Genomic DNA, 18,336 nt, shown 5'->3' with positions numbered 1-18,336 from the left:
ATAAATTGAAGATAATTTGCCATGGAATAATTGAACCAGAACTACTTGTTGCTCTCTGCATTTTATTTCAATACTATAACCCGATCTTATAAAGATTTTCATAGTAAAATTTAATGTCAAGTCAATGCAGTATTAATATCTGATTATCTATTCATACAATACATATATTATGGATACTATGAACAAATTAAACACATCACTAATTACAAGTAGAGGCCTACTGTATTGGGGAAATAGGATTCTGTTGATTTCTTGGAAGAGAGCTTCAAAAATAATAATGGATCCTGAAGAATCTATAAAAATTATATGAAGAGGACATTGTCAGCTGTCAAAGATACTCCAAACTGCTTAAAGTTTATTTATTTGTTTCACCCACAAAGACAGGGAGCCTTTGCTGCCTTCCAGCTTCTTCTGCTCAATAGATTTGGTGCCATCGAACGGTTGAAGTCAAAACAATGCTAAGCATGGAAAATTAAAATCAAGAAAATTGTTGAAACATAAAACCACCAGCGCTGTTCTTGGTATCCAAAGACTTGACTTCAAATTGCCTCCACCAATAAATAGCTTCAAGGCCTTGACTACAGCACTCCCTTACTCTGGACCTCAGTTTACTTACCTATAAATGTTAGGTAATACTACTTATATATTCCACTAATTGTGAGTAACAAAGCAAAACAATGGGATAAGAAATGTATAAGTGTGTGTCAAAGTATAAGGCAATGAAACTTTGCTACAGTGATCAGTACCATTCTTCCTGGATAGAGTTCTCTCTCTTCAGGTGGTTTCTTTACTTAGATACTAAGAATACACAGGCTAGTCCAAGAAAAACCCACCCGAAATACTGTTGAAAGAAATATTTTTAAAATTTTAATCATCAGAAGGAAATATTTTGGTCTGGTTGAGGAACATCTATCTTTGATATTAGTTTGTTCGGATATTAGTCTATTCAGGTATGCAAGGGTACGTAAAGTATGGCCTCTACCCAGAAGGCACAAAGACTTGTCATTTCAGAAAATCTATAAACTGAGAAATTTCTGTTCTATGAAGTTCCAGTTTATGGTTCGTAGTACTTTGACACCTACAATTTGACCACATGTCTTACCACCTCCTTGAGCGTACAGAGTTTTTGTGAGGACAGGCTTTCCAATGCCCCTTCCTAGCGCTACTAACACTATGTTAAAACTGAGTATTGATGAGATGCCACTCTACTTAAAAGCTTTACTCAGTTCAAGTCAGTGCAGTTCAGCAAACATTTGTGTAGGGTTAATCCTGGGCTGGGAACTGTGCTAGGTACAGGGCAATTCAATAAGGATTTAGATATAGTCCAGGCCCTCCAGCAAATCCCACTGCCTATGAGATACTACCCAACTCCATGGGATGGCATTTGAGCTTAAGAAAACAAAACCCATCACCAACTTAATAAATTAGCCATGTAAAAAGACGGTTTTGAGGAAAATGAGGAAATTTAATATGGCCCTACTATTATTAGGTGATACTTCAGAATTATCACTAATTTTGTTCATGATAACTGCATTGTGATTATATAAGATAATGCCCATCCATTTTAGAGACACATATTGAAATCAGAAGAGGTGAACTGATAGATGTCTGGGATATCCTTTTTTTTTTTTTTTTTTAATTTTTTTTTTTCAACGTTTATTTATTTTTGGGACAGAGAGAGACAGAGCATGAACGGGGGAGGGGCAGAGAGAGAGGGAGACACAGAATCGGAAGCAGGCTCCAGGCTCTGAGCCATCAGCCCAGAGCCTGATGCGCGGCTGGAACTCCCGGACCGCAAGATCGTGACCTGGCTGAAGTTGGACGCTTAACCGACTGCGCCACCCAGGCGCCCCTGGCATATCCTTTTTAAAAAACTCAGGAAGAGGGGCATCTGGGTGGCTCAGTAGGTTGAGCGTCCGACTTCAGCTCAGGTGACGGTCTCATGGCTTGTGAGTTCGAGCCGTGCGTTGGGCTCTGTGCTACTAGCTCAGAGCTTGGAGCCTGCTTTGGATTCTGTGTCCCTCCCTTGCTCTGCTTCTCCCCAGCTCATACTTTGTCTCTCTCTCTCTCTCTCTCTCTCTCTCTCTCAAGAATAAATAAAAAACGCTTAAACATTTTTTTAAAAAACTCAGGAAGAAAAGAAAAAAAGGTAGATAAAACAAATGTGCCACCATTTTGATAATCTTTAAATGTGGGTGATGGGCATTTATTGAGGGATCATTTTATTATTCACTCCCTTTTGTGAATGTTAGGAATCTTTCATAATAAACACATTATAAAAATTGGTTGCCCTGTCTTCTAGCTTTTGTTGTTCTTCCCCTTTACCCAGGATGAGTCTCAGCACTTCCAGCATTGGGCTACCTACTAATATATGGATCCTCAAGTAGCATTGGGCATCTCCAGTTCCTAGTTCAAAGCCATCTTTGAAGGCCTCACTCAGGCCACCTCTGCTGAGTGGCTCAGAAAAAACAAACAAACAAACAACAACAACAATTTCTCCCATCTTTGGGTACTCAGTACATGACTTATAATTCTTTTATGGTTTGTGTACAATTTATTATAATTATTACTTCTCTTTTCCTCTTGCTTGAGTGGAAACTCCTGTAGATTGGACATCTTATCTTAATTGTCTTTCTTTCCCTTTACTCATCACAGAGTGTGACAGAGTCTCCATCATGTACGGCCCTTAAGAATGTCTGTGGGATGGTAACATTATCAGTCTTCGTGTTGCTTAGTACCTAGCACAATGGTCATGTTTGTGAGCTCAGTAAAGATCGCTTGAAAAGTATAGTTTGGCAGCTAATCTGTGCAAATCACATTTGGCTATAGAACTATGGAACTAGGCAAAACTTAAGTGTATTTGTTTAGCTTAACCTAGTTACTAGAGCAATTTCCGAAGTCTCCTCATTCATTTCAGGTATCAGGCATTTGATTGAAGAGAGAGCCAGCAGAAAGTCATTTGGAGAATGCTGCATAAGTAGGGCTCATTCTGGTGCAACACACAGTATGACTATCCACGAAGCGCTTTTGATTTACCAGGCAGTCTTCTGACAGAGCTCTTCTCCCTTCAGGGAGGTGTGGGTGGTAGAGCTGGTGACATGGGACAGGGGAGCAAAAACAGTCAGTCCAAATAAAGCAGCGAAGTGCTCCTGTGCAGTTATAATGCGATTCCATGAGGTAAAGAAGATTTGCTTTTTACATTTACTTTCACAGAGATTAATTCCACAAATCTTTGTAATAAGAAAATATTCTAGGGGCAAAACAAACGTGATACTTTCTAGAGGCCAACTCTATATACAAACTTAGACTTTGCTAAAATAACGAGTTATCATGCAAGCCAATCTTGACAAGCTTTTAAAAATCGGCAAGGAAAATATATTTCATTCGTTTAAGTTGGCTGTCAGAGTCCAGTCTCAATACATGATTTACTTGGGCACGTGGCATGTGTTTTGAAAAATCAACCTCCTTTGGGAATTGTCCTCTTAAGATATTTATTCAGAGATGTGCAAGCTGTCAGTGAACATGACGCTTGAGCCAGAAATGGGCAAGTCTGGGTAAAGTGCAGTGGTTTGTAGTTTTTCTGTGTGTGTGTGTGTTTGACAGTTTTGGTCAAATATATAGGTGTCATTTCCCTCAAGTAATCTTTATCATCTGTTGCCTCGGCTCATCTGAGGGTTCATAACTGTGTTGTTTCTCTTAGGACCAAGCTGAGAGTATAATGTTAAGCTTAATATAGAACTGTTCATGGGCTTTTTTCTCCCCCCATCCCACAGTTTCACCATGTGCATTTGTCCAAAGAAGGCGACAAAGTATTTTACAATGTTTGACGACAGATTGTGACTTCCCACGTTACTGGCTTCCTTTGCCCACCCTGCAGCAGTATCTTCTGTGTTCCTTTAACCTGCAAAGTAATGACGGTGGCTGATTGCATTTGATAAAGATTTCACCTTTCTGGAGCAATTCTTTACTAAGAACTTTAAACTTCATTATTATAAAAACTAGGGAAAACTACAGCTTAGGCATTTATTTTTTCCAGGCAAAATTCGTTTGTCATGATGGAGGATTCCTCAGTTCTAAAGACTGAATATGCATAATAGATATACCTGGAGGTAAGTTTGCTTTAGGGTAGGAATAAAGTTTCTAGCTCCTCGAGGAATAATGTGCCTTTGATTTGGAATACTTGGACACCCCTATGAGCATAAGTTAACTGAATATTTTTGTTACATTTAAGCCCCATTTTCTTGGGAATATAAACTCTGTATTTGTTATGGGACTTACGTATGGATTTGTATAGTCTATGATAGGTTGATCTTTGTGATTCAAATCACTCTTACTTTTATGGGAAGTACTGTGCCATTTTCGATATGGTTATGTAAGTTATGCAGTTTAGCATCAGAATTACATTCATTCTCTCAGTGAATAATATTCTTCTAATAACAGCATATTTAGACCCAGATAGAAGTTTAGTTATTGTTCAAGTTTCATTTATTGAACAGAATAAGGACAAAATGCTGTTAGAAATTCAAAGAAAATCTTATGCAGTATACCTAGAATCTATACTGTAAACACTGTGTGTATGGCATCCTTGGGACTATGCAGTGAAAACAGTGATGAGTAAACAATAAAACAAAAGTAAATCCATTTACCAAACCCAGAAAGGTGAAAGCACTCGATGAAACACAACTCCACAAGAAATCTGAAGTGCTGATAGAACTGTTACATAACCTTCAATTTATTTTAATAACGCTGGAAGGGCAGATGTCATAGCTGTTCCTGGAAATCTTTTTGAGGTTTCCAGGATGTGTTCCTATTATTTTTTTTTTTAAAGCATCTACTATATTGTGCAACCTGCAACCAGCATTGACTAATTTATATTATGTTTCCTCTTAAGGCTGACTCAGGATCAGTTCTCCTAAAAGAAGTTCAACTGAGTAGCATGTAGGAATCATATGCAAAGAAGCTTCTCGATGCAGGACAGAGCACAGCCTCAGGAAGGTCACACAGGTCAAGCTGATTACCTCCTCCAGCTCTGGCAAGCAGAGGGCTCAGCTGGGTTACCCAAGTTCACAAGGAGCTATTGACATTCAGCTTCAGCTCTCACTCATTACAGATCAGCAGGGGACTGTCTGGGCCTTAGGTTAACTCTTCCCTGCCCTCTTTCAAGATTGCAGTGAGGCTAAAAATGAAAAGAAGCTGCACGGTAACATGGACACAGTTTATTCCTGGTTATTATTCAAGAAATGAACCTTTTCAACCAATATCTAATAAACCTCTTCCAAGGGAAGCAACAATCGCCTTCATCATTTTGCAAGTAAATATATTTGTCCCACATTTGTTCATTATGCAGTAAATGTTTATTTTGGAGGAGGATGGCAGTGGGGAGGATGTTTTACCTTCCCATGGATTATTCCCACTTCGGCTTTGAGAAAGGAAGCCCCATATGATTTCTAAAAAGATAATAGCATTTGTAATTCTCTGTCACTTAAAAGTGCAGGTTTCCCCTGAATTCTTCATGTAAAACTAACCTCGGGGAAAAGCATAACGACCCATGACCTGAGAAGCGAAGTTTTAGGAAAGTTTGGAACCTCTCTCTTAGGTTACAGCTCAGAGCCCTTAGTGGGAAGCAAGTTCCGAACTTCAGGCTTTGATTTCCTGCTGACACATTAGGATCTTCCAGAAGTGACTTAACCTGTCTGCCTTTATAAACTCATTTGTAAATTGAAAATAATAGTTATTTTTTAATCCATAAAGAATGTCTTTCCAGTAGCTAGGGGAAGTCTGACTTCCTGTTAAATTCGAGGGTCATCTTTACCTTTGTTAGCTCTCCATTCTTTAGCATTCTACTGGTCCTGGCACACACATTATGCTGAATCCTTGGTTCTCTTCTTTTATTCTTAATTACTCCTGCAAATGGCTGAAGATTTCACATAGTTGAGGCCAATTTTTATTCTACTACTATACGTAACAAAAGCAAGTATCAAGCTTCCTTCAAGGGCCTTGCCCTTGCAAGACCCAAGCCCTACCTTTCAGGAGCTTAGAGTTTAGCCAGAAGACACAGAGTTAGAAAACAATGTGTTCACTTCTAGAAAATCCAAATGAATGATTCAAACTCCAGTTAGGTGAGTTAGGAGTTACCCAGTTAGATTTCTGACTATGTCAAATGACCTACCTAACTGCCAAATTCTACACTTGACGCGAGGAAATAAAAAGACTGCATATGTAGATTCTCAGAATCATGACTTTAATCCCAAATGCAAACAGAAATCCACAGATCTACCTTTTACTGTAACATTCAACATTGTTGACCGTTCTCTCTATGATGGAGGTTCTAGGAGCTGTTCTGAATTTAGTGTGAGTGAATGAAGTAAATCGGGTAATGCTAGTCCCAGATAATTATTAGCTCTCTACGTTTCTGTCACCATATTCTTTCATTCGGTGATTTTAATTACCGCCTCTCCCCTCCCTTGGTCTTAATCTCTTTCCAAATCTTCAACACTAACAACCAGCCCTCTTTCGAGCTTCAGCTCTATTTCTGCACTGGCCTTGTCTGGGTTCCCAACCGGCATTTTCAACTCAGCTATTCTGTAGTAACACCTTTCCCCAGACAAGCTGCTTCTTCTGACTTGCTTTTTGCTGCGCGTAGTCACCACCCACCCAGTCAGTCAGGCTCTCAACTTCAGAGTCATCTTTGATTTCTCTGTCTGCTTGACCCACACAATTTCTCTTCCATCAATATCTCTTGAATCTGATTTTCAGATTTTACACGCCTGTTACCAGATCAATCTTCTGAAAACAAAACTGTCACTCTCACACACTCTGTCACACCCTTCAGGACCACAGGGTGACTTCTAAATTCCTGAATGTTACCTTCAAACATCTGTAATCTGGTACCGGTTTGCCTCTTGTCAACCTTATTCCTAATGATACCCTATGCTGTCTTGATAGCCTCCTCCGAAGTTACCCCATTCCCAAACATGCTCCATATAGTACTGCCTTCTCCCATCTACACTTCCTTCCTGTACAATCACTATCCTACAATTCTTCAGGAACTAGTTCAGATGTCCATGAAACTCTCACTGATTCCTCTTCTAAATAATCTATCTTCCGATAGATAGCTTTTAAGTTCTCCTTTTCTTAAAGACTTTAACATTTACTATCAAGACCATCACTACTTATGAATGTATATTACTTCTAAGTTCTAAGAAGATACAGGAGATTGTGTCTCGTTGATGTTTGGATCTTCCTCAACACCTAGCACAAAGCTTTGTAGAGAGCAGATGGTTAATAATACTTACTGTGAAGACAGTATGAATGAAGTAGAATTAAAGGCTACCTTTTTCTGAATAGTTTGAGATATTTAAAATTTTTGAATGTCAAGACTGCAGTAAAATTCATTTTTGCTCATCATTTCCTGTAGTCACATTTCTCAAGAGGACAGAGAAAAATCTAATTTCTTTTTTTTTTTTTTTGACCTGTAGAGTTAAGGACAACAGATGGCTTATAAATGAGGATTAAAATTTAAATGTGAAGAGTTAATAACATCAAGAGTGAATATCCCATTGGATTGCAAATAGAATGGGAAAAATCAAATAGTGTAATCATACTGTTCTCATTTGACTCTCCATTAATAACTTGCAGTAACAAAGTTCTCCTCAAGAATATTAACAGCAATGTCCAAGCAGGAATTTCTGTGATCAGATCTATGCAAGAAACCAAGGGAAAGAAATGAAACAGAAAAAGTAGTGTCTGGAAAACATGGATAATTTATTATCATATGATGGTGAGATAATTAACAAATTAAATATTAGTAAGTCAAAGACAAAAAGAAAAATGAGTTTTATTATCTCTCTGTATAAGAAGAAAGACTAGCCTGTGTGGCTCATGGCAGGGGATACAAGAAGAATATGAAGTTATTGAAGAGGCTAATGGAAAACTATCTTTTTGGGAAGGAACAGTGACAAATTAGGCAACATAATCAAATCAATGTTGTGAAAAGTACTGTAGAAATACCCACCGCACAGGCGCACGTTTTGTATATCTGAAAAAAGAAAAGAAAATTGAATTTTGTCTAATCACTGCTTTTAACCTCTAAGGTTGAGTCTGTCGCTCCTAGGTCATTAGAAATTCATTTGTTGGGGCGCCTGGGTGGCGCAGTCGGTTAAGCGTCCGACTTCGGCCAGGTCACGATCTCGCGGTCCGCGGGTTCGAGCCCCGCGTCAGGCTCTGGGCTGATGGCTCGGAGCCTGGAGCCTGTTTCCGATTCTGTGTCTCCCTCTCTCTCTGCCCCTCCCCCGTTCATGCTCTGTCTCTCTCTGTCCCAAAAATAAATAAAAAACATTGAGAAAAAAAATTAAAAAAAAAAAAGAAATTCATTTGTTTTCTGCCAGTGTTCTTGACATAAAATCATGGGATTCCTATTGGGTATTTTCCTTCCCCTGGCAGGAAACTTTTTATGATTGCTCCTAGGTGGAAATGAAAAGGTCCTGTTTGGAACTGTTAGAGATTGACATGTAGGTATGAGGTTGTGACACTGATCATGACTCCAATATGTGACTTCCCCGGGGTCTGTGTCTGCTTACATTTTCTCTTCTATACTTTTCACCTGTAGTCTGACCTGGGCTTTTCCCTAACAGAGGTGACCTCACAGGAGGCTGATCCATCTGCCTTCTGGTTTCCCAGATCATAATTACGCTGTAATTGAAATTGTGCTTCATGGTAACTTGAAGTCATCATGTTCCAGACTGCCTGTAACACCTCAGTGTAGATACAAGCACCATTATGCTGATCTCAGAAATCTGGCATCGTCCATTCATCCTACATCTTCATTTCAGTGGACTCATGTTATTGTAAGTATTGCTTCAATGCTAATATGTAGGAGACTTCATATTAAGTCACCTGTGAGCAGTCTGTATTGTAACAAGCTCTTCTGGTGATTTTGAAACATGCTAAGTTTGCGAGTCACTGGTTTAGGTAACTAACAATAACTACTGGAACAGTCAATCCCCAAATCTCAACTGCTTAACACAACAAGGCTTATTTCTTGTTCACATCACAGTCCAATATGGGTCAGATAGGCTCCCTCTGTCTTGCAGCTGAGACATCTTGAACACCTGGCTTCCAAATTGCTGAGGAAGGGAAAGACATATGTAAGATTGCTTGGGAAGAGTTTTTGGGCCAGGTTTGGGAGCGGCTTACATCACATCTGCCCACATCCTGTCGGCTAGAGTCTAGTCACATAATTGCAACATCCTACAAGGACGGCTGGGAAATGTAGAGGGGCACATGGTTATTTGGGAGAGTTAACAGTTGGCCACAAGCAAAATCAGAGAAACAGTATATTACTTCCACTAGGCAGATAGGTTGTTCTAATTTTTTTTATTTTATTTTTTATAGTATCCGTGAACCCCCAGATACTGAACCATTGCCTTGAAAGCCATCTTCCTACTTATAGTTGACCCTTCAACAAGCATAGGGTCTCTTCATTTTTTTTCTGAAGCTTTATTATCTCTGACTCAGTCTGTGGCCAGACTAGAGCCAGGTAAGATATGGGCATAGACATAGAAATACATGGACAAATAGACATAGAAATAAAAGAGCTGGTTAAAACTGTCCTGAAATGAAAGATTATTATCTCCCATACTGAAGTCTTTCCACCCTTGATCTCATTTCCCCAGAGGTACCAACCTTGAGCCAGGTATAGTTCTTCTGATATTTAACTCTGTAACTCTCAGTGAGGGGTCAAAGATTCCACTCTCACAGAAGCTAGGCAGTTGGTGTAAACAAAGAAAGCAGGGCATAAGTAACATACCTGGAAGCCTGTAGAATGTTGCCAAAGGCATAGCACAGGCTCCATCTAAGGCAAGCCTGTTTGCTAGCCCTGGCCGATTGCTCCCACGGAGGAATGCAATTTCAGTGTTGCTAGATCTTTCTTACATTCTTTTTTTTTTTTTAAAAGATCAATTAGAAATCTGAATGTTTTGGCTAAGCTTCTCAAGTTTTACAAACATTATATGGGAAATAAACAACAACAACAAAAATGGATTCTTGCAGAATTAGCTTATGGGCCATCAACTTGGAACTCCTGTGCTAAACTGCACATTCATACCTCTATTTTACACTAACCGCTTAAAATTATTTAACAATTATAAACCCTCAAATTTATACCTTAAAATATTCATTTTTCTATATGGAAGCTGATGAATTAGCTAACTTATACTCTCTTAACTTCCAGTGGACTTCCGCCCCCTTAAATTTTTGTCACCTGATTACTAAATTTCATGTTTTATTCATCAAAATCGATATTCATTACTCCATAGGTCCCATTATTAAGATAGAAACATTAGTGCTTCTTTACACAATTTTTCCTACTTTTTCTCTATACTTACTTAGCTCTGTAAACTGTCATTATTTTTACACTGACCAAATTCGTACTATTTAAATTCTGCATTACCGTTATAATTAATTAAATATTTAACCATTTATCTATACTTTATAGGCTAGAATTCAGACCCAATAAGTGTTTTCAATATTCTAATTGCAGCAATTATTAACCACCATGGAACATGGTAGAATGATATAATTTTATCTCACTAAAAATGGGCCACTTTAATCGTGAAGGTCAAGTAGATCTCTTTCCTTCCACTCCATGAGGACCTCAAAGTTATTCCATATTGCACCTTTCTTCATATTTGGTCCAAGGCTTCCTTATAGAGTTCTTTGATCTTCCGTGAGCTTCTAAGTTTCTGTTACTTTCTTTTATTTAAGGAGGCAGCATAAACCTTTATTTCAGCCCCACAAAGATCCTGCCTTTTAGCTGCATTATATGTCAACATGAAAACATTGTGGTTAAAACCTTCCATATTCATTTGCCAAGTTTGACCATTGTTTCTTCTCACTTTCCACAGAGCCTGCTTTGAAAGAGTCTCTTTTCACTGTAGTTCTGTGTTGGGTGTACTATTTCTTGGATCTCATGGCTTCCCTTTTTTCAATTTCTTTTCTGTTGTTTTGAAAAGAAACTACAGCTGTTTTTTTTTTATAAGAAAAGGTAAATGAAGATAACTCATTGTGTGTTCAAAAATGTCTTTATTTTATACCCTCACATTTTTAATTGCCCTCAGACTGAGAACGCTGAAGGATATAACTAGTTCCTGTTGGTATAGGTATGAATACCTCATCCTATGCCCAGTTGGCACTCGGGCATTTCTTGAGTTCCTGCAAATTTGCTTCTTCTTCTCTGCCTCCTGCTTAATGTCTCCCACTTCTGTTCTCTTTGTTGGGAATTTCTCTTAGGATATTGAACCTCTTGATTAAGTCTCCATATCTATTAATTTTTCTTTAACATATATATGTATAATATATAATACAAATATATATAATATATAACACAAAGTATATTTTAAAAAGTTATATATTATAAATTAGCATGCATTTTTATATGCATTTAAATATATTACATATATAAATTTCTATTCAAAGCTACATATATATTAATCACATATGTACAAGGAAACTTAAACTGAGGTGGTCTAAGATCTTGGTAGCCTATATAACACACTGAAACCTAAGTCAGGGTCAATGCACTTGAATCCGAGAAAATGAAACTTAAGAACATCTAATCGCAAACATCCAACTAGGCTTCCACAAATTGGACAACTGGTTAAGCAGTAGCCAATCAAATAATTCCCTTACTTTGCTTCCATCTGCAAAAGCCTTTCCCAGCTTGTCAGGGGAACACTCTTAACTTTGTTCGGTGCTGCCTAATTTGAATGGATGTCTGTGCAAAGAAAGTAGTGTAAATTTTAATGTGCCTCAGTTTACCATTCAACATATATATCATAACCTATATATTTAATCTTTGAGGCTTTGGCTCTGGGTTTCAAATTAGAATTATTTTGACTTATATTATTTTTTAAAAATTTGCCATTCATACATCTAATTTCCAAGAATGCTCATTTTCTATTTGTGTATTTTTCATAGTGATCTCTTCTTGATGTGCTAGGGTTTTTTTTTTGTTGTTTGTTTGGTTTTGCTTTTTGGTTTTATTTTATTTATTTATTTTTTTGTGAGCAACATATTCTTGAATCTCTCTGAAAGACTAATTCCATTCCATGGATTATTTGTTTCTTAGGGGTCACTTGCTTCTGTTCAAGCCCCCTTTTTTTGACCCCCTGGTTTTTCTCACATAAATAGTATTCTTTGGTTTGTCCACTCGAAGTTGTGAATAAAAGGTTCAATTAATGAATGTAATAACAGGGGAGGGTTTTCTCTGCCAGGAATTTTGTGTGTGTAAAAAACAGCAGGTGCACTTTACCATTTAGGGGTAGACCTCCTCCCCACTCTTGGAAAAAAAATAATAATGAGAACGAGGCTTTGCTCTAGGGTATTAACTCCCACTGGGGCCCCGAAGTCTGTCTTGTTAGGGAGTTAGTTCCTTTAGAAAGCATTTACCTGAAAACTGTGCCTAGATTGCCATATGGCTATATGATCTCAAAGGTATTCCTCAATCTCCTCCTGCCCTGCTCCACAGAACAGAAGCCTTACTTCTTTTTCTTTTTCTTTTTCTTTTTTTAATTTTTAAGTTTATTTACTTATTTTGAGAGAGAGACAGAGAGAGAGAGGGAACAAGTGGGGGAGGGGCAAAGAGAGAAGGGGAGAGAGAGAATCTTAAGCAGGCTCTGTACTGTCAGCACAGAGCCCCATGCGGGACTCAAACTCACGAGCTATGAGATCACGACCTGAGCTGAAACCAAGAGTTGGACATTTAACCAACTGAGCTACCCAGGCACCTGAGCCTTATTTCTTAGGCTTCCTTGTCAATTGGATAGATTTCTCCAGCAGAAAGTACAGGTGGAAGACTGGAGAGTGGGAAGAAGAAGAGAAACCAGGGTATTTATCACTGTTTGTGTGTCCCAGGCAGCTGTAGTATCGCAGGCAGCATTTGCAGAAGTGGCAGTGCCTTCTTCATACCTCTCCTGCCAATCTGTCCTTTCTTCTATGGTCTCAGCTTCAACTGCGCAGGCTTGCGGCCATTTCAACTTCTGCTAGAAGGCGATAGCTTTGGGCTCTGTTAACACTCCCTTTTCCTTTGGCTCTTCTAGCCCTTGGGGATGGTAGAGGCTTACCGCAATTGCCAATCTCTGAGTTGCATCACCATCTCAAGATCTTGGGCATTTCCAGTTCTTCCCATGATCAGGATAACCCATTCTCTGTAGCAGTTGATTTCTCTAGTTTAGGATAACTTTTAAAGGTTTTCTTTAATTGCCACACAATTCCAGGCAGAGAAAACCCACCCCTGTTATTATATTCCTTTTAAGGTTTTTCTTGTTTGTTTGTTTGTGTTTGAGAGAGAGAGAGAGAGTGCAAAAGCAGGGGAGGGGCAGAGAGAGGGAGAGACAGTCCCAAGCAAGCTCCGCACTGTCAGCCGGAGTCTGATGCAGGGTTCGAACCCGCAAACCGGGAGCTCATGACCTGAGCCAAAAATCAAGAGTTAAATGCTTCACTGACTGAGCCACCCAGGTGCCCCAAGGTTTTTATTTTTCTGGTTTAGACACTGACTGGCATTATTCCACAGCCCTTTGCTTCCCTCTAATCTGTTGATTCTTTATTTAGAGTTTTTCCAGAACTTCACCTAAGAAGGGTCCTCCCTGAAATACAGCATTCTTCAACAAGTGTATATACCGTTGAGTGTGTGGCTTCCTCCACCCTGGGGGTACACTTCCCTGCGATCCCCATCTGCTTTCATTTCCTAATTAGGCCACCTCTTGTACTTTCTATAACCCCCCATTTATGATGTTACCAATTCATTCTCTTTTAAACACCTTACTGTCATTTCAATGGCCGGGGGGGGGGGCGCGGGGGGCGCGGAGGGCGGAGATGACATCGTGCACTCGGTTTATTGCCTAGTCATAGGAGTTTTTCGTCAGCAATTTTGGTGATTTGGAGACTGGAAACTTGGCAATTTGGGGAGCAATTTTATTTACACAAGTTTACTTTTGTGAAAAACAACAAGTCGATAATACTTATTTCTGTATTTAAAGGCGAGGGGCTAATAATTTTGAAGTAGGCAAAATTAGGGAGGGATTTAGGTGAGCATTTTCTGACTTACCCCTTCATCCATGTCCAATTACATCTTCAGAGCAGAGGCCCCTCCTATTCGATGTTTCTGTGTATTGGAAACTGCCTCTCTCGAGGTTACACGGTTTAATCGGTTATTCTGTGAACACACCAAAACTATTCAATTTGCTAATTTGGTCCTGCAGTGATTTGAGTATGTCCCTTTCATTTAGCCACTTTGTTATGACACAAACACGATTATAATGTAATAAGAAAAGACATTTCCTCCGCACATTTTCTTTAGTTGTAGTTATATTGAACTGAAAACATCAATCTATTTGGGAAAGTGGAGAAACTTACCTAACAACCAGATAAGGTATGGATTCAATCATTCCTAATGATTTTATAGTGGCTAGAAAATAGTGGTCTAAATTTTTAGGACTGAATCTACTACAAATTGAGAAATTGATGCCTCAATGTTGTGTATTTTGAATGTTTGGCAAAATTGTAACATACAGACATTCTAACTGGTTTCCTTGCCAGAAGAAAGCTGGATAAGAACATGTATGGAATGGACAACTATTGGGGCATCTGCTCAGTTAACACTGACTCGTTTTCTCTGAGAAATTCACCCCTAGGTTATTCTTTCTTTGTGTGTGTTGCTTTGACTGCTTGCAACTGGCCCAGAGTGGACACCTGACCATGCTGAGCCAATCAGATTCTCTAAGAAACTGATTCTCAGAGGCATCTCATTAGTCTATAAACATGGCTAGAGGCACACAGCATGTAAAATGTCCCTGGGTGAGCTATCCATCTTCCACTATGTAGAAAGAGAAACAGAGAAATGACAAAAAGCAATGATGGAAACCAGCAAAGAGAATTGTGGAGATAAGAGACCATGGAAAGAGAGAGAGAGAGAGTCACTGCCTAGCAGCTTTTATTTCTGAGTCCAATTCCTTTAGAGGGGTGGAATTTGTGAGACCCTCTTGAATTCTTATAATTAAATCTCCTTTTCACTTAGGCTGGTTGAACTGGTCTTCCACTTGTCATCAAAAGAGCCTAAAATACAACAGAACACACAGAAGACTGGGTTGCCTGTTTACTGCCACTACGTGAATAAAAGAAAAAGAAATGCAGGCTGATGGGTTTACATCTGTGTAAAGAGAACAAATTGCATGCACTTTTTTTGCCCTGGTTCTTAGTTGGCTTTCACTGATTTTGTTCTTTATTAACACATAAGAAATGCATCTTCAACAATTTGTATAATAAGTTCTAAGCAAGCCTGTAATTCCTGAAAGTTTAGCAGATTTACTTCATTTGGTTAAAGTGTTAGAAATTTGTGTTATATTTTATGTAATATAAATAAGTTTTGATAAAAAAGGGGACTTTTGGTAAAACTCATTAAATAGTTTGAATGAGCTTTGTAGAATCAGCATAATGCCTGGTAAATAGCATAGGTGCTCATTAAACTATCAGCTCATGTTTCCTTTCATTCTTCAATTAGAAAATGTTTCATTGCTTGATTGCTGCACTGCCTCAAGAAACAGATGAACACCAAAAACGATAGGTAGTCCTGGGACTATGGACATCTTAACTTCAGGAAGGAATCCAGTTAGAACTGCAGAGGAAACAGACTGAGATAGATATTTTCAATACTTCCTGCTAAAGACTGCAAAAGAAATTTACAAGAGCACAGAGGAGGGACAGCTCCTTGGCTGTGAGGGCAGTGGGGGCAAATTGGCCAGTTGTACCCTCAAAACAAGTCCTTTACATTCTGTAGTCCCAGTTTATTATTTGTACAATGAGGCTAATAAGAATTTCTCTTTGGTTCTTGTCATGGTTAAAGGAGATAATAAAAAATTGGTGCCCCAGGAATATTAACACTACCTGGAGAAGTTGAGGAAAAGCCACCACTGACAGGACACTTGAACTGAGTCAAGTGTTGAGTGAGTCATGCGTAATTAGCAGTATACATTTTCCCAGAAGAACATTTTAGATACAAGAAACAGTTTATATGAGAGCGGCTCCTCCCCAGTTTCCAGGCAAAGTGTCTTCAAGCAGTAGGGAAAAGTTTTGTGTGGCCCCCTACAGAAAGTGCTGGAAAAGAGTAGTTGGGGAGACAGGTTGGGGCTCATTGTGAAGGGCCATCTGCGGAGATGGGTTATTCCATAAGTATAGGAAGCCAACAGGGGTTTTAAGCATGAATATGGTGATGTCCGGGAGGAAAACTTTTCCCTCTACCTAGCTTAGTTTCACTGGCTGAGGCCTTGTAAATTGGAGTAACAAAAGACAAATTAACAAGAGAAAAGCAAACAGAAGTGTATTCATGTGTGTTTACACATGGAAGTACCCAGGGATGAGTAACTCAAAGGGGTGATTAGAGCTTGGGCTTATATGACATCTTAACAGAAGAACAATGCATTTTTGGAGAAATGACAAGACAAAGGAAAAACAACTTTGAGCTTTAGGGAAGCATATTGGGGGAAGGCAAATGTATTGGGGAACTAATAGAAGATAAAGGCTAGTTGGAAACATTTGTTATGTGGGTTCATCTGGTGCCATCTCTGGGCTGATAAGGATCTAGAGTTGTCTCTAGTGATTAACTTCTGTCCTTCCTGGTGGAGAGGAGAGGAGAGACATATTTACAATTTATGTCCCGCTTTTAGATAAATAGGGGGAGGGCATAGAGCTTTTCTTGTATCTGCTTTTTCTCAATTGCCCTCAGCTCAAAACAATCTTTATACCAAAGTGGCATATTTTGAGGTGGCATAGTCTGCTACCCTTTAGCAGTCAAATTCATTTTTAGGATAATAAACTGCAGGATTTGTGGAGAAAGCACTAGAAGGAGAATGGGGAGACATCCAGTTTAGAATTCTCAGGATAATAAAGCACCTATACTCTGTGTGTGTTTCTTAGGAACCATTTATTCTCAAGACTCAAAAGGCTGATGATGACTGCTGTGGAAAAATACTACCTTCCCAAAAGCGCTTATGGATTTAAAGATCATCTTAAATATACAGAAGCAGAAACACGTGAGCTGAAATATAAAGGAAGAGAAATATTAAGTGTTTTTGAAATTTGTACGAAAAATTAAACATGCAGATGGATAAAGTGACCCAGTGAATGCAGCTGTTTAATATGGTGGAGTGGAGTGATTGATTGCTGCTTGCTGGAGCCCAGGGCTGAAAGCTATTTAGCCAAGCTGAGCAACATGAATTGTCTTATTACACGACTACAACAATTTGTGCCCTCAAATTTTTCTTCCTACACTTTATGGTAAATTTTAGTCATGCGCTTAACTTGGGTAATAGTTATAAAGCCATGAAGCCTGTGGTCCAGTCTCAGAATGTACCGTTGTTAAAGAAAAACTCAGAAACTAAAAAAGTCATTTCAAAATAATCAAATATCTTTATTTCTTTTTCTAGAACACCACAAAGAGAACACAAGTCTACAGCATGACTTTTTAAATCCATTTCTACTCTAGTTTCACACACTGCGGTTTCCCCCAGGTTTCTCATTTCCGAAGCTTCCTGAGAGCTTTCCCCAGACCCAGTCTGGGCCCTGTTTTTGTTTGTTTGTTTGTTTGGTTGTTTTATTTCTACCACTTTCCTTCTGAATGTGCATGACACAAGTTCAGGAGAAACAATCTGGAAAAAGAGGCTTTTCCTCAGATGGCAGAAGGCATTGGGAGACACTCAGAAAGAAATGGCAAATCCTCTCCAGCAAGCAGGAATGAGACAATGGCGGGGAACATTCATATGCGTGATTTATCTATATTAGTAAATTGGACCAGAGTGAACCAAGTATGAGAAATAGGTTATACCAGACAAGAGGATCAAAGTGAGGTACGGGATAAGTTGACGTATACTGTATAAGTTTAATCTTTGGTCTGATAAACTTTACCTCACTCCATTTTTTTTTTTAATTTATTTAGAGAGAGGGAGAGAACACAGGTGAGGGAGATGGGCACAGGGAGACAGAAAGAGAGAGAGAGAGAGAGAGAGAGAGAGAGAGAGAATCTCAAGCAAGCTCCACACTCAGTACAGTGCCCAACTCGGGGCTCGATGTCACAACTATGAGATCATGAACTGAGCTGAAATCAGGAGTCTGATATTTAATCAACTGAGCCACCCAGGGGCCCCTCACTCCATTTTTCATATTAGCTTGATGAGAATGAAGCATCTGAGGTATTTATTACATTTTCACCCACTTATTTGGATAAGGTGTGATTTTATTTTCCTCAAGTCTTTAGATGGAGAAATGAGGAAAGACAATTTGTAACAA

The 18,336-nt window shown here is 38.9% G+C and overlaps 2 long non-coding RNA genes across 2 annotated transcripts; both read left to right on the top strand.

Annotated features, from left to right (window-relative positions):
• Positions 1-2,297: 2,297 nt before the first annotated feature.
• Positions 2,298-5,284, top strand: LOC121036075 (uncharacterized). The gene is made up of 3 exons (XR_005793224.1): positions 2,298-2,516; positions 3,774-4,109; positions 4,892-5,284. It is a non-coding gene; the product is annotated as an uncharacterized LOC121036075 (long non-coding RNA).
• A 3,270-nt stretch (positions 5,285-8,554) lies between these two features.
• On the top strand, positions 8,555-17,989 carry LOC121035755 (uncharacterized). Its single transcript, XR_005793049.1, has 4 exons — positions 8,555-8,846; positions 9,394-9,538; positions 16,969-17,328; positions 17,478-17,989. It is a non-coding gene; the product is annotated as an uncharacterized LOC121035755 (long non-coding RNA).
• The last annotated feature ends 347 nt before the right edge of the window (positions 17,990-18,336 follow it).

Source organism: Herpailurus yagouaroundi, unplaced genomic scaffold (genome assembly GCF_014898765.1).
Source record: "Herpailurus yagouaroundi ecotype Mexico unplaced genomic scaffold, PumYag 162, whole genome shotgun sequence".
Taxonomy (NCBI): domain Eukaryota; kingdom Metazoa; phylum Chordata; class Mammalia; order Carnivora; family Felidae; genus Herpailurus; species Herpailurus yagouaroundi.
Note: the sequence above shows the minus strand (reverse complement) of the source record. Positions and strands in the feature narration are given on the sequence as shown.